This window comes from Cervus elaphus, chromosome 19 (assembly GCF_910594005.1).
Source record: "Cervus elaphus chromosome 19, mCerEla1.1, whole genome shotgun sequence".
Lineage (NCBI taxonomy): Eukaryota > Metazoa > Chordata > Mammalia > Artiodactyla > Cervidae > Cervus > Cervus elaphus.
In genome coordinates this window covers 10467312-10484165 of record NC_057833.1, presented here as the reverse complement: position 1 = coordinate 10484165, position 16854 = coordinate 10467312, and the positions used below count along the sequence as shown (strand labels likewise).

General features: G+C 42.7%; 1 protein-coding gene across 3 annotated transcripts in view; it reads right to left on the bottom strand.

Annotated features, from left to right (window-relative positions):
- KCNAB1 (potassium voltage-gated channel subfamily A regulatory beta subunit 1) overlaps positions 1–16854 on the bottom strand; it is a 443265-nt gene that overhangs the window by 21462 nt on the left and 404949 nt on the right. The window lies entirely within an intron of this gene.

Genomic DNA, 16854 nt, shown 5'->3' with positions numbered 1-16854 from the left:
CAATTTTTCAGTGCTCAGCTTTCTTCACAGTCCAACTCTCACATCCATACATGACCACTGGAAAAACCATAGCCTTGACTAGACAGACCTTTGTTGGCAAAGTAATGTCTCTGCTTTTTAATATGCTATCTAGGTTGGTCATAACTTTCCTTCCAAGGAGTAAGCGTCTTTTAATTTCATGGCTGCAGTCTCCATCTGCAGTGATTTTGGAGCCTCCAAAAATAAAGTCTGACACTGTTTCTACTGTCTCCCCATCTATTTCCCATGAGGTGATGGGACCAGATGCCATGATCTTAGTTTTCTGAATGTTAAGCTTTAAGCCAACTTTTTCACTCTCCTCTTTCACTTTCATCAAGAGGCTTTTCAGTTCCTCTTCACTCTCTGCCATAAGGGTGGTGTCATCTGCATATCTGACGTTATTGATATTTCTCCCGGCAACCTTGATTCCAGCTTGGGCTTCTTCCAGCCCAGCGTTTCTCATGATGTACTCTGCATATAAGTTAAATAAGCAGAGTGACAATATACAGCCTTGACGTACCCCTTTTCCTATTTGGAACCAGTCTGTTGTTCCATGTCCAGTTCTAACTGTTGCTTCCTGACCTGCGTACAGGTTTCTCAAGAGGCAGGTCAGCTGGTCTGGTATTCCCATCTCTTTCAGAATTTTCCAGTTTATTGTGATCCACACAGTTGAAGGCTTTGGCGTAGTCAATAAAGCAGAAATAGATGTTTTTCTGGAACTCTCTTGCTTTTTTGATGATCCAGTGGATATTGGCAATTTGATCTCTTGTTCCTCTGCCTTTTCTAAAACCAGCTTGAACGTCTGGAAGTTCTCGGTTCATATATGGCTGAAGCCTGGCTTGGAGAATTTTGAGCATTACCTTACTAGCGTGTGAGATGAGTGCAATTGTGCATGTGTGTGTGTGTGTGTGTGTGTGTGTGTGTGATAACATAATAGTCCAACATAAAATATTGATGATTTGGAGGCGGATGGTACTTTTGGGTAAATTGACTTTCCATTTTCAGTTTGCAGCAACAATATGAAATGAAAATGAAAATAAGAAATATGAAAAAAAGAGTGACCACTTTACGTTCTTCCTTGACTTTTATTGCTTCAGGGTTCCTGGCCGGATAAAAGAACACATGATTCACCTCTTTCAGAACCTGGGCACCTTGCTTACTAAAGTGAGATGTAAGAGAAAGCACTTGTTTTGACTTTGTAGAATGGAAGTTCATTGAGGATAGAAGTCCTGCCTTTGCATGTTGGATTTACAGAGCTAAGCCTCGCACAGGGTTGTTGTTTAATAGCGATGACTCAACAACAATGCGTTTAGCAGAAAGATAAACACATTAAATGCTGGACAAACAGCGGAAGCCCCAGCGGCTCCCGGCCCACACTGGCACACCCTGTCCTTGATAACTTTGGACCGAACTTCATTCTGAGACACCCGTGTCATGCATTTCACCTGGACCTCGACGTGGCCCCACCGTTTGCTCATCAGCCTCTTTCAGCCTGACATCACATTTCCTAAACAGGAAAATGAATCTCTTCCCAGAGGGGTGGAGTTGAGCTAATCCTCTTGGAACGAGCCAATATGATACAGAACCAGAGAGCATGGAGAGCCTGAAGTTCAATTGAGTGAAAAGTCACATACACAGTTGGGTTTCTTCTACAAACCAGGTCAGCCAAACACCCAGGATGCCAGGTCATTTCACATGTTCAAGAGGTTGCAGGTCATGGGCTTTTCTTACCCTGCTAATAATACCTGGTAGGTTACATGTCCTACAGCAGAATCAAATCCTGTCTCAAACTTTAATTGAGTAGATGTTATTTTATTTCTCACTAGCAAGCACTGTCTTAATTGATCAGGGATAGGATTTGGAATGAGACAGTGAGGGTTAGGGTCCTAGCTTCCTTGCTTGTTTGACTTACATAAAGCATTTTAAATTGCCCTTGGTCTTTGTTTGGAAGATGGGAATGCTTTTACTCACCAGAGTCTACCCAACAGAGGTAAAATTTGGCATGTAGAGAAAATATTTTTCCTTCTTGGAGAAGGACTCCGAAATATCAGTTTATTACTCAACAACCAAATCTATGAAGATAGTTCTTCCTCTACAAAGCAAATGAGGCACAAAATGTCACATGAAACATTTTTCCTGTCTTTAAATAGAAATGAATACGTGTGCTAACATTTCTGGAAATTCAAAGCCATTCCTTAAATATCTGCCCCTAAGCATTCTCTCTTTGGAGTTCTCCATCGTTGTACTAGTTCCCTTTCCTTTCACATCCTGTTTCATTCAGAGCTGAGATATTCATTCGACCAGCAGGATTTGTGAGGAGTCTGCTGTACAGGGTGCTGGAGATATTGTGGCGAATCCAACATGTGGGTAAACCCTGACGAGGTTAACAGGGAATAAATGAACCCCAGATGCTCCCCTGTCTCTATTCCATAATCAAGTAAGATAAGCGCAGGATGGGGTCCAGTGGCTTGGCCGTGTGGGCGTCACCGAGGTCTTGAAAACAGCAGGTAGGGTGGAGTGGAAGTTGTGATGCTTCCCATTCCTCATTCCCTTATTTCACGTAGTGTACTAACAGCCTAATATTTGCCAGGCACTGGGTTCATCTGTGAGTAAGATAGATACAAAGTTCCTGGACTCAGGGAGTTTAGAGTTGAGTGGGGAAGATGGAGATGTAAACAAGTAGGTAACCACAAAATGTAATGTGTTATGAAGAAATCAAATAGGGGGCTGAGATCAGGAATGAGAAGGAAGACACAGATAGTTGGTCAAGGAAGAAGTAATGTTTAGGCATACAGAATAAAAAGGGGCCAGTCAGGTGAAGAACAAGGAAAAGGCATTCTACGCAGCATGTGTCAAGGCCCTGGGGCCGGACAGAGCTTGGTGGACCTCACAGTCAGTAAGCCACGGTGGAGGAAGCTGAGTCAGGAAGGAAGGTAGGGCTACAAGATGAAGCTGGCAGAGGGCAAACCGTGTCTGCTATTCAGGGCTTGATGGGAAGTGACTAATATTTCTAAGTAAGGAAATGATGATGCAGTATATATTTCAGAACACTATCTGACCATGTGAGGTGAGGGCTGGAGGAAGCAGGAAGATCATTAGGAGGTTTACTGTAGCATTCCTGGAAGGAGATAGGAGGCTTGAAATCGGGAGGCGGTAGCAAAGACAGACATGAACAGATCAAAATCTGTTTTGTGGATAGAATCCCCAAGGACTGTATGTGGCAAGTGAGGAAAAGGAGGAATCAAGGAAATTTGAGGGAGGAACAGGTTTGGGAGGAAGAGTCAGGGTCTTTCTTAGGACATGCCAAAAATAGAGATGCCTGTGAGAGACAGAGGGGTGATGTCAAGTAGAGATAACTGGATAATGATATGTGAGCAACCTGGGCTGGAGGTGAGCTATTTGTTCATCAACGGTCTATTAACTGTATTTAAATCCATGAGTGAATGAGACTAGGTAAGGGAAGTCTGCCCAGAGAAAACAAAAGAGTTTCGAAAGCCAGAGCAGGAGTTGGGAACAGTACACTGTGGGGTTCTGGATCATTGGCAGCCAGAAGAATAGGAAGGAAGCCAGAGGGGGGAACGTTTGGAATCAAGAGTGGAGACGGCTTGCAGGAGGACCTGTGCCCGAAGACTGGAGCACGTGAGCATTTGAATCAGAAAGGCACAGAGCAGTGGAGGTCAGCGAAGACCCTGAAAGAGTGTTGTCACTGTCCTTGGTGCGTTTGGACCAAGGCCAGGCTGGAGCTGACTGAAGAATGGGCATGAGGGAGGGAAGGTATTAGAGACAACTGGGGTGGACTCAAGTTGGGAAATGAATGGAGCCAAGAAAGAGGGCAGCAGCTGAAGTGGGTATTTAGGATAAAGGAGATTTTTATTTTAAATCTGAAAGATGTAAGAGAAAGCCTGTATGCCGTTGAGAGTAATCTAGAGAGAGGATTTAACTGGGGATGTGGGCTAGGAGACTGGGGAGGATGGGGAGGGAGAGACTGGACAGAGTGAGATGGAGGACAGAACCCCTGGAGTGGGAAGGACGCTTCACGCAAGATGGCGCGACCCTGGGAGGTCGGGAGAAGTCATCATAGGAAGGCGGGGGAGACCCTGTTTGGTGAAGAATCTGCCTGTCAGTGCAGGAAATGTAAGAGACATGGGTTTGATCCCTGGTTCAGGAAGATCCTCTGAAGGAGGGCATGGCAACCCACTCCAGTATTCTTGCCTGGAGAATCTCATGGGCAGAGGAGCCTGGCAGGTTACAGTCCATAGGGCGGGTTGCAAAGAGCTGGCCACGACTGAGCGACTAGGCACAGCCCAGCATAGCACATTGTCAATAAACTCCAATCAAGTAAAATCGAGGTACGAAGTGAGGAAAAGGCGAGAAGGAACCGTTCTGAGAGTGGAAGAGCCTATGCAAGACGCCCCCAGGCCCCAGGCACTTTAGTTAAGGGCGATGTCTTTGCTCCCCGATAAGTCTGGCTGCTGACTCTGCAGGGAGGGGCTGGTGGAATGCAGAGAGGACTCTGGCAGGAGGAGGCCGCTGCACAGAATGCAGGGAGGAATGCAGAGAAGGGAGAGCCAGCAGATGGAGATCCATGTGGCCACAGAGTAAAATTTAGTTTAACGCATATTAAATTGTTCAATTTTTTTTTTTTTTAAGTCAGAGAAAAATCCCCCAAGTTATTTAGCTCTCTGGCAGGAAGTCACTGCACTGATAGCCGAGGTGGGTTTTTAACACGATTCTACTAAGGGACACTAGAGGGCAGCATTGTTAAGAAAAAAATCAACGGGTGTCTAAAAGCTTTTCCTTGACTACCACGGATTACCACGGACTACCACGGAAATGCATTTTTAAAGCATCCCAGTCAGAGCATCAATTCTGAGTGGCGAAAATGGAAGCTCATTTAGTGCATTGCTTCCACCCGCCTCTGGGAGGACAATGCAGAGAAACTGATTCAATCTGGCAGTTGGGGACTGAGTATGGCTCCTGCTGCCCAGACTCCCCCTTTTCTAGGAAGCTTCAGCGCGAGTGGTTCTCAACCCTGACTGCACACGAAAGGACCTGGGGAGCTTGGAAAACGACACTATCCGGGCTCCACAGAAGGTCTATTATATCAGAATCTTTGGGGGTGAAGCCAGGCATCAGGACTTTAAAAACTCATCCCGGGTGATTGCATGTGCAGCCTGGGTTTAGGGTCGCTGTGCTCGTCTACACTGCTGGTCCTGAAGTGTGGCCCCTGGACCACTAGCCGCAGCCCCTGGGAGCCTGTTAGAAGGGCAGGTCCGAGGGCCTCACCCCAGATGCTGTGCTGTGCTGTGCTCCGTCGCTCAGTCGTGTCCGACTCCTTGCCACCCCGTGGGCTGTGGTCCACCAGGCTCCTCTGTCCATGGGGATTCTCCAGGCAAGAACACTAGAGTGGGTTACCTTGCCCTCCTCCAGGAGATCTTCCCAACTCAGGGCTTGAACCCAGGTCTCCCGCATTGCAGGCAGATTCTTTACAGTCTGAGCCACCGGGGAAGCACCCCAGGTGCACTGAATTTCAAATTTTGGGCTTGGGTGGGGCCCAGCAGTCTGTGTTTAAAGCCACTCACAGGCAATTCTAGTGCAAACTAAAGGTTAAGAAATGGCAACCCATTACTAGTATTCTTGCCTGGAAAATCCCATGGACAGAGGAGCCTGGTGGGCTACAGTCCTCAGGGTTGCAAAGAATCAGACACAACTGAAGCGACTTAGCACACACACAAAGGTTGAGAATCACTGATTTATACCATACCCACTATCCTCACAGGTGACATGCATGCACGTACATAACCATGTATACATTGTAGTATGAATTAGAATCAAACCTGAATAATCTGAAGAAAACACAGAAGTCCGGGTCCTAGCCTACTTCACTGAGCCCAGGACTTTGCATCATTTTCATTAGCTCTCAAATCTCAGTGTTTGGGAAATACTTCTAAATTGAGGGAAAACTTGGTTAATCTTTCCTGTGCACTGCTTTCCATGCTGCTGCTGCTGCTGCTGCTGCTAAGTCACTTCAGTCGTGTCCGACTCTGTGCGACCCCATGGACGGCAGCCCACCAGGCTCCCCCGTCCCTGGGATTCTCCCGGCAAGAACACTGGAGTGGGTTGCCATTTCCTTCTCCAATGCATGAAAGTGAGAAGTGAAAGTGAAGTCACTCAGTCGTGTCTGACTCTTAGTGACCCCATGGACTGCAGCCCACCAGGTTCCTCCATCCATGGGGTTTTCCAGGCAAGGGTACTGGAGTGGGGGGCCATTGCTTTCTCTGGCTTTCCATGTTGAAACCATCATTATTGTTTAGCCCACAGTTCACAGACAGCTCTCTCTCATATTTCCTGGATCCTTGGCAGAACTCACTATGAAAGCTACATCAAGTTTGTTTCCCTGAATATCCCATTCTCCATCTGTGAAGTGAGGATGTACTGATCCCATTCTCCACCTGTGAGGTGAGGATGTACTGATCCCATTCTCCACCTGTGAGGTGAGGAGGTACTGATCCCGTTCCCCACCTGTGACATGAGGAGGTACTGATCCCGTTCTCCACCTGTGACGTGAGGATGTACTGATCCCGTTCTCCATCTGTGAAGTGAGGATGTATTGATCTCATGCTTGACATGAGATAGTGTATGTAGACCAACTGGTGACTCTGAAAGATTAACACAACTGAGTAACAAGTAAGCAGGATGTGGTCCTGGTTGTTTCTTCTCAAATAAGCTCAGATTTTTAACATTTTATTATTTTTTTAAGTTGTTATTCTTCATTCAGTAACATAGATCATCTCTGTTTAAAAATATGCATTTTATGTGAAAGGACTAAGTGAAACTACTTATTTTGAGTGAAAGAAATTTGCTGATAAATATGTTTACTTTTTTAGTTGGCGCCCATGACTGAGTAACTAAAACATGCAGAAAATAGCTGTTCACGTTAAACCTTTTTCATGTGAAATGTTCCCTAGAACTTTGAAAGTTGTATGCAAGTTGTTATCCTGCATAAACAATAGACCATAGGGACTAAAGATGCAAATGGGCACAAATTAGTTTTTTGATCAAATAAAATGTACTAAACCCGGCTATACAGACACATATGATAAAAACAATAGAAACCTGAGAGAGAATTCAGGGCAGCCTCTTCTTAATCTAGATGAGGAAACAGGCTAGGAGTTCATTGTTTTAAGGCATAGTTGAAAGTGCAAATGTTATTAACAATTGTAAATATTTCAGTTATGCTTACAAAATGCTGAAAGTAAATACACAAAATAATAATTGTAACATATAGAGGAACTATACGTAACTTTGTTATTTCCAAGTCACCTGTAAATGTGTTATCATACTTTCATCATTTAAAAAATAGGAAAGAAAAAAGAGTCCATAATAAGCAAAGCACCACTTTAAAACACTAACATGCTATAGGTTAATTCACAAATATTAGGTTTAACCAAACACAATTTCCATTTTTAGAGGCCAAAAATGTTTGATCTCTTTCAAGGGGAGTGGACCGCAGGGGAGGCTGTGGCACTGGTAATATGTGGGGACTTGGTTTCATCAGAGGAGAAAAAACAGTTTTTACTCCAGACTAGCTGTTTGTTTGCTATTTATCTAACTTCAGTTGTTTATTTACTTATTTAACTTCAAAAGCTTGTGGTGGTGGTTTATATCCATGGTCTGTGACTTAGAGGTTTCCTCCTGGATCTGTCAGTCATTTACCATCTTAGCTATGGAGAAGCCTCTCCCAGTGCTCAGCTGAGCATCGGCAGATAGAGGACCATCTTTTATCACTGGAATGGAAACCTGTATCTGTAAGTGGAGTGATGCCATGTTTAGCCTTAAAGGTTTGCCTACTGTCTGAGGACAGCCTGGCTCCACCTGCCTTCCAGAGCACACAGGAGGGTTCTGGGTTTTGTCTCATCACTGTCACGAAGTTGGACATGTTCTTCAACCTTGCTGGGTCTCAGTTTCTTCAACATAAATGACCAGACTGATATTAACTGAGCATGTAATAACTTATATTAACTTATGTCCTTATAATAACTGTTTAGGTGGGTAGTATTTTCATCTTTATTTTACTGATGACGAATCTGAGACTCAGAAAGGTAATTGCTTGGGCAGGTTCTCAGTAGGTAGTATGTAAGGCCACTTTTAGCTTTGAAGTTCTGTGATTAGTTATCCTGCAAGGCTTTGTGCATAGTACACTGTGGGAGAAGGCAGGCTGGGGACAAAAAAATAACAGGGCATTCACTTAACTGACTGCTTTGTATGTTTGTGAATGTGTGATGCCTTGTGTGTGGATCTGTTCATCCCTTTGCATTTAATACATTGATGACTATAATTTATGATGTGTATGAATGACTTGACTATATAGAGCTTCTCCATCTTTGGCTGCAAAGAAGATAATCAATCTGATTTTGGTATTGACCATCTGGTGATGTTTATGTGTACAGTCTTCTCTTGTGTTATTGGAAGAGGGTGTTTGCTATGACCAGTGCGTTCTCTTGGCAAAACTCTGTTAGCCTTTGCCCTGCTTCATTTTGTTCACCAAGGCCAAATTTGCCTGTTACTCCAGGTGTCTCTTGACTTCCTACTTTTGCATTCAGTCCCCTGTGATGAAAAGGACATCTTGGTGTTAGTTCTAGAAGGTCTTGTAGGTCTTCATGGAACTGTTCAACTTCAGCTTCTTCAGCATTACTGGTTGGGGGCATAGAGTTGGACTATTGTGATATTGAATGGTTTGCCTTGGAAACGAACAAAGATCTGTACAATCAGCAAAAACAAGACAGGGAGCTGACTGTGTCTAAGATCATGAACTCCTTACTGCCAAATTCAGACTTAAACTGAAGAAAGTAGGGAAAACCACTAGACCATTCAGGTATGACCCAAATCAAATCCCTTACGATTATACAGTGGAAATGACAAAAGATTCAAGGGATTAGATCTGATAGACAGAGTGCCTAAAGAACTATGGATGGAAGTTTGTGACATTGTACAGGAGGCAGTGATCAAGACCATCCCCAAGGAAAAGAAATGCAAAAAGGCAAAATGGTTGTCTGAGGAGGCCTTACAAATAGCTGAGAAAAGAAGAAAAGCTAAAGGCAAATGAGAAAAGGAAAGATATATCCATCTGAATGCAGAATTCTAAAGATCAGCAAGGAAAGATAAGAAAGCCTTCCTCAGCGATCAATGCAAAGAAATAGAGGAAAACAATAGACTAGGAAAGACTAGAGATCTCTTCAAGAAAATTAGAGATACCAAGGGGACATTTCATGCAAAAATGGGCACAATAAAGGACAGAAATGGTATGGACCTAACAGAAGCAGAAAATATTAAGAAGAGGTGGCAAGAATACACAGAAGAACTATACAAAAAGGATCTTCATGACCCAGATAATCACGATGGTGTGACCACTCACCTAGAGCCAGACATCCTGGAGTACAAAGTCAAGTGGGCCTTAAGAAGCATCACTATGAACAAAGCTAGTGGAGGTGATGGAATTCCAGTTGAGCTATTTCAAATCCTGAAAGATGATGCAGTGAAAGTGCTGCACTCAATATGCCAGCAAATCTGGAAAACTCAGCAGTGGCCACAGGACTGGAAAAGGTCAGTTTTCATTCCAATCCCAAAGAAGGGCAATGCCAAAGAATGTTCAAACTACTGCACACTGCACTCATCTCACACAATTGCAAAGTAATGCTCAAAATTCACCAAGCCAGGCTTCAACAGTACATGAACCGTGATCTTCCAGATGTTCAAGCTGGATTTAGAAAAGACAGAGGAACCAGAGATCAAATTGTCAACATCTGCAGGATCAAAGAAAAAGCAAGAGAATTTCAGAAAAACATCTACTTCTGCATTATTGGCTACGCAAAAGCTTTTGACTGTGTGGATCACAACAAACTATGGAAAATTCTTCAAAAGATGGGAATACCAGACCACCTGATCTGCTTCTTGAGAAATCTGTATGCAGGTAAGGAAACAACAGTTAGAAGTGGACATGGAACAACAGACTGGTTCCAAATAGGAAAAGGTGTATGTCAAGGCTATATACTGTCACACTGCTTATTTAACTTATATGCAGAGTACATCATGAGAAATGCTGGGCTGGATGAAGCACAAGCTGGAATCAAGATTGCCAGGAGAAATACCAACATTATGGGAGAAAGCGAAGAATTAAAGAGCCCCTTGATGAAAGTGAAAGAGAAGAGTGAAAAAGTTGGCTTAAAGCTCAACATTCAGAAAACTAAGATCATGGCATCCGGTCCCATCACTTCATGGGAAATAGATGGGGAAATGGTGGAAACAGTGGCAGACTTTATTTTTGGGGGCTCCAAAATCACTGCAGATGGTGACTGAAGCTATGAAATTAAAAGACACTTGCTCCTTGGAAGAAAACTTATGACCAATCTAGACAGAATATTAAAAAGCAGAGACATCACTTTGCCAACAAAGATCTGTCTAGTCACATCTATGGTTTTTCCAGTAGTCATGTATGGATGTGAGAGCTGGACTGTAAAGAAAGCTGAGCACCGAAAAACTGATGCTTTTGAACTGTGGTGTTGAAGAAGACTCTTGAGAGTCCCTTGGACTGCAAGGAGATCCAACCAGTCAATCCTAAAGGAAATCAGTCCTGAGTATTCATTGGAAGGACTGATGTTGAAGCTGAAACTCCAATACTTAGGCCACCTGATGCGAAAAACTAACTCCTTGGAGAAGACCCTGATGCTGGGAAAGACTGAAGGCAGGAGAAGGGGATGACAGAGGATGAGATGGTTGGATGGCATCACTGACTCGATGGACATGAGTTTGGGCAAGCTTCAGGAGTTGGTGATGGACAGGGAAGCCTGGCGTGCTACAGTCCATGGGGTTGCAAAGAGTCAGACATGACTGAACAACTGAACTGAACTGAAGTACCCCTAAGTTCTAAAGTTAGGTACTGGTCACTTGTGTAGGACTAGTTAAAAAAAAGGTGTGGCCATCCTTACGCCAATCCTCACCTTAAAGGAGTCAGTGGGTGGAGGTGGGGGTTGAGAGACACTTTATTTAGACTTATTTGAGTTCTGTGGCATTTTCCGACCTTCCTCTGTGATGCCACTCTCCCTCATCCATCTTTTGCCTTGTCTCAAACTGAATAAGCTCCAAAACCAAAAAATCCCATTTGCAGAACTTGCAAGTAAAGACAGCTTCCTGCTGTAAGGATCTGAATGCTGTGATTTTGTCCCCGGCAGGCAGTCCTAGAGATTCTGCTCATTCCTTGCTCAGCTCCCCGATACAGAGGAGGAGACTGCCTGATGCTGAGTACTTCTAATATTATTTCTTCCTGCATCAGACATGTGCTCTTTAATCATGGCAAAAAAGCAAATGTTCATTTTATATTTAGATAAGGATGGCCAAGTGACTTGCTTAAGGCAATGACATAGCTTTCTTATCTTTCAATACTTCTCTATCCTCATTATTTCTCTGTAATCCTCTTATCACGATGTCCAGTCTTTCCAGCTTCTCACCTGGACTCACTCCTGCCTGCTGACATGCTAAGAAATAGTGGAGAATATGGATCATAAAATTGCACCTCTTCCTTCAACATAATCTAGCATGGTGCCTACTATTTCCTATTAAAACTGGGTGTTTTCAAACTTTTGGAATCCTTCTGTTTGGGCAATAACTAACTGGTGGTAATTAAAGAGGTGGTTTCTGTCCTGATGAAAGGGAGGCAGCATTCACAAGGAGTAGAGAGTACAGTGCTCTTCTTGCACAGATCAAATTCGATAGGATTTCCGAACAGTGGAATGCATTCCAATTCATTTAAAAACATTTGAGAACTTCCCTGGTGATACAGTGGGTAAGAATCTGCCTGTCAATGCAGGGACATGGGTTCAATCCCTGGTCCAGGAAGATTCCAGATGCCTCAGAGCAATTAAGACTGTGCAGCACAGCTACTGAGCCCATGCGCCCTAGAGCCTCGTCTCTGCAGCAAGAGAGGCCACTGCAAGGAGAAGCCTGCGTCCCACGGCGGAGAGTAGCCCCCACTCACCAAAACTAGAGAAAGCCCACAAGCAGCAAGACTCAGTGCAGCCGAAAATGAAATAAACAAATAAAATTATTTAAAAAATGCAAACATTTGAAAGGAGAACAACTAAACTCATCGCCTTAAATTTTGTCTAGAGCAAGGCAACAAATAAACAGATTTAAAGAAACAAAAAAATCTACGTGAACGGAAACTTTGGGGTTAAATTTATTTCCTAGATACCTGACTTTGTATCTTCATCTGTGAAGCTAAAAGTTATATGGCATTAGTGGATTATTTCCTGAGATTTCCGTTGACAATGTTACCAGTCAATCGTTAAAGAAGCATGTTTAATAGTTTGAATATGTGTATTCTCCTGATGTGGAGATCTCTCTGATAAATTAAAAAAAAATTAAAATTTGGGAAAAGATCTCCTTTTTTCTAAAATATTAAAAGTTTTGCTCTTGTCAATTAAGCCCCACAAATTTTATCATAGAATTCGGCTGTCTTGGTCCCTTTGGGCTGCTATAACATAGATGTGTTGTTGTGTTCAGTTGCTCAGCCGTGTTTGACTCTTTGCAACCCCATGGACTAGAGCCCACCAGGCTCCTCTGTCCGTGGAATTTTCCAGGCAAGAATACTGGAGCGGGTTGCCATTTCCTACTCCAGGGGATCTTCCTGACCCAGGGATCTAGCCCGAGTCTCTTATGTCTCCAGCCTTGACAGGCAGATTCTTTACCACTGAGCCACCTGGGAAGCCCTATAACAAATGTATATACATTCCTGAGATTCATTCTAATTAGGTTGCTTCAGTCACATGAGCCAGTGACTCTAGTCATGGGCTGATTGTGTTAACACAATCCAGAGCCCACCTTGGAACTGAGGTCCAGCCCAAAGAAAGGAAGCAGCCTTTCTCTGGGTCAACTGGCAGTCTGAGAAGGGTCATCAGATATGTGGATACCTGAGGAGTGATGTCTACTGGGCAGACACTCAACTATTTTCACTGTGCTCAGAAAGGGTCTTGCTGGGCACACCCCTGAGAAAGGGCCCAGGGAGAGTGCAAATCTCCTGAGTGCCTACTCTGTGCTAGGCACTTGACCAACATTATTGCATTTGAATTTTACCATAGCCCTGTGAGGTGATGTCATTACACTTACATTTCACATTTGAAGCAACTGAAGCTCAAAGAGAGATGAAAAATTTGATGAAGCCGGATTTGCACATTTCCTCTAAAACTAGCCCCAAGCTCAAACAAAATGAAGCAGAATATGTTTTCCCCTTCCTTTTCATCTATATTTGTATATTTTCAAACATGTATTACAGTTCAAGGAGCTTTTATTTTTTATTATTTATTTATTTTGACCACATCACATGGCATGTGGGATCTTAGTTCCCAGACCAGGAATTGAACCTGTGACCCCTGCATTGGAAGCAGTGTCTTAACCACTAGACCACATGGGAAGTCCCCTATATTTGTATATTTTATACCCGCTCTTTTGATTGTGCTATTTGAAGCATGTAGAGGCTTAAATTATCTCTGTCAACTGAGGAAAAAGCCTTTAGGCATATCAAAAGAAAATGCAAAACAAATAATAGTTTTCTAAATGTTCATTGAGATACTAAAAAATAAATTTAACTAAAATCCACCCATTCTACATGGTGCCTAATATTTCTGTATCCATTATCAGTGGTTATTTTTATACTTGGGAGCATCTGTCATTGCCTTGTAGATTACCTGACTCAAGTCTCAAATTTCTATTCTTTTAAATTGTGTGACTGTCAACCTCATCGGTCAGACAGTCACATGTGGAAAGCTGACATTAGCTTCTTATTCTATTATCCTATCTGGAGCTTTTATTTATACAACTGTCTTGTGTATCAGCTTCTTGGGACAGGCTTTAAACTTTACTTTAAAAGGAATTTTATCTTCTGGAGGAAAGAATAAAGCAAGCCAACTTGGCAGAGGATTGATAAGAGTAAAAAATGTTTACCCTAATGAGATTTTCTACTGGCAAACCCAGTTTCATGCTGTAACAGGAGGCAATCTTTATTGCTTCTTTAAAAGTGTAGAGCTGGATTTTCTTCCTGGTTTTACCATGGGAGACGTCTGGAAGGAGATGCTGTTTTAATCTTAATGATATTAAAACCTCTATGCCGACAGCAGATGCAACTCACTGGCAGCCCCAAATCCATTTTGGCTCTGTAGCACTTATCTATATTTGTCAGGTATCTGGTAATTAAACAAAAGGCGACTTTTAAACTTGACATGGAGCGTAATGATTTTCTCAGCTTTTCAGTGAACTACCTGGTAAAAAGAGGAGCTACTCACTCTGTGAATATTTCCAAAATGAGGCACCTGCTGTTCCCTATGTTCAAATGTAAGGCAGGCCCAGGAGTAGCTGGGCAACGTTCACTGCGAGAGCCATTGCAGAGGAGGAAGGCTTGTCCCCAGGCATGCCCACATCTCCTCCTTGTGCCTACTTCACTCTTCTACATCTGCCTGCTTGTCTAGGACCCTTCATCTCTCTTCTTTTTTTTTTTTTTTTTTTCATCTCTCTTCTTAGGAAGCCTTTCTTTCCCATTTCTGAGTTTCTCTACCTCCCACTCAGAGATGGCTGTTTCCCCTTATTTTCTTCATTAGAACTACTTCCTAGATGGTGCTTCTTAAATATTCTGACCGCATGACCCACTACGGTGGGCACAGAAGCAAACACTATTAGAAGGCCTTGGCCTAGCACAGAAATTTATGCAAATCTCTATGCTATACTGTAGTAAAACATTCACTTTAAAGCAATATGTTCTTATTTACAAATCTTTGACTTTGTAAAACTTTGTCATGGAAGGAAAAGGTCTCAAGTCTATGCTGGCTTTTGTCCAGCTCCCCTCAGCCACCCAAAGCCACCTCATCCATGCCCAGCACATATCCTGTGCCTCAGGGGAAAGGCGTGCCTGCCTGTGAGGCAAAGAGCAATGAGAGGGAGTCAGTGACTGAAAAGGTGGAATGCATTTTCCCTCTTGGGGACTGGTCTTTAGACACACGGTCCTAGTTTGCCCTAATCCTTTATGCCCTGAACTTTTATATATTTCCATGCCATGTTTTATGAGGCTCCCTCACATAGATATACAGATCTTCAGTCTTCTGGAGTAATAATGATAATAGTTTACACTAATTTAGCACATATAACCTACTTGGCTTATTCTAAACACTTTATGTATATTAACTCATTTTATTGGCACTACAGTCTTACAGTATTGTATAATAAGACTGCTGTTCTTATTTTCTTGTTTTGCATGTGAAGAAACTGAGGCACAATAAGGGGAGTAAATTACTCAAGATCACCCAGCTAGTGTGTGTTGGGGCCAGGATTTGAAAGTAAGCAGTCTGGCTCCTGTCTGCTTTTAACCACAAATAACACTTCAGCAAGTTAGAAATGACAGACTTGTGTCCGGCAAAGAGAACCTAGAGGCCCTGATAGAGCATTATGGTTACATTTAAGGAGGGAAATGCTGATTGCAAAGCTCTTTGGGGAACCACAAGAACCTTGCTCTGTTTCCTGAGAGCAGCACGTTATATAGGGGCTGCCCAGTGTGCGTGTGACCACCTAGTGCTTCTCTGGGACATGGTTACACTCCCTGTCTGGCCTTCACTGCCATGCAGCGTTTATACATGAACCTCTTTCAATGCAGGACAAGTTGAAGGACAGACTTGATAGAAGTGCTGTCTATGACATACGGCAGGAAAAAGTAAGTGCTAAATAGAGAAAGAGGCATCATGCTATTCCAGTGAAGAGGGAGAGCTATTAACCCCATCATGACTTCCCTGGCTTCTTTTGTCTTTTAAACAAAGAGCAATGTTTTGCAAAAAATATTTATTGTGCTTCTCAATCGATTAAAAATACATTGGTTAATATATAAAATAAGTACCTGTACTACCAAGCTGATATATTATAAAATATATAATGGTATCCACATCTTGGCTTCAATATACTACTCTCCACTGAAAGAAACCAAGACCCCTTAGAGAAATGGCTAATTACAGGGCTGGGGAAAGCACAGGTGAGTTTGTGCTGGGAAGCCAAAAAAGTCCTTAAAAAAAGATGGAGACGTGTCAAAAAGACACAAAAGATGTGTCAAAGATGCTTCAACTGGCCATATTTGGGATAATTGCAGCAACAAATTAATGATGGTAATGAATCATAAATTGTAGAAAAAAATCATCCATGAGTTCATACTGATAAAAATAACTGAATAAAGTTATTCAATAATTGAATAAGTAAGTGAATGGAGGAGAAGGGGAAGCTCTTCCTTGCAGTAGAATGCCAACTAAAAAATTTAGATCATATGATGGAAATAGCAAAATTACCCTTTGGCCAACACCACAGAACTAGTTCAGACAACAATCGCTGAAGGGTACTAAAATCAAGTAGGCAAAATTGTGGTGAGAAACAAGATATTTGCCTAGTTTCAAAGTGTCTCTCCCAAAGATACTCACTGGGGATATAAATATAAACACACACACACACACCCCTAATATATACTAAAGGAAAAGGTACAAACTAGGAGAAACCTGGTAAGTATCGCCTTAACCAAGAGTGTAAAGCATCATCAGGAATGGGAAAATGTGACCATATGTACCCCCTGCTATTTTACACAGCATCATTTCTGTGGTACTCTTGCCAAAAATGCCTAACCTGAATGTAATCACTAGTGGACATCTGAAAAACTCCAGTCATGGGACATTCTGAAAAATAACTGGCTAACAGTCTTCTAAAGTGTCAAAATTACAAAAGACAGAGTGAGGAACTGATGCCGCTTTAAGGAGACCAAAGACA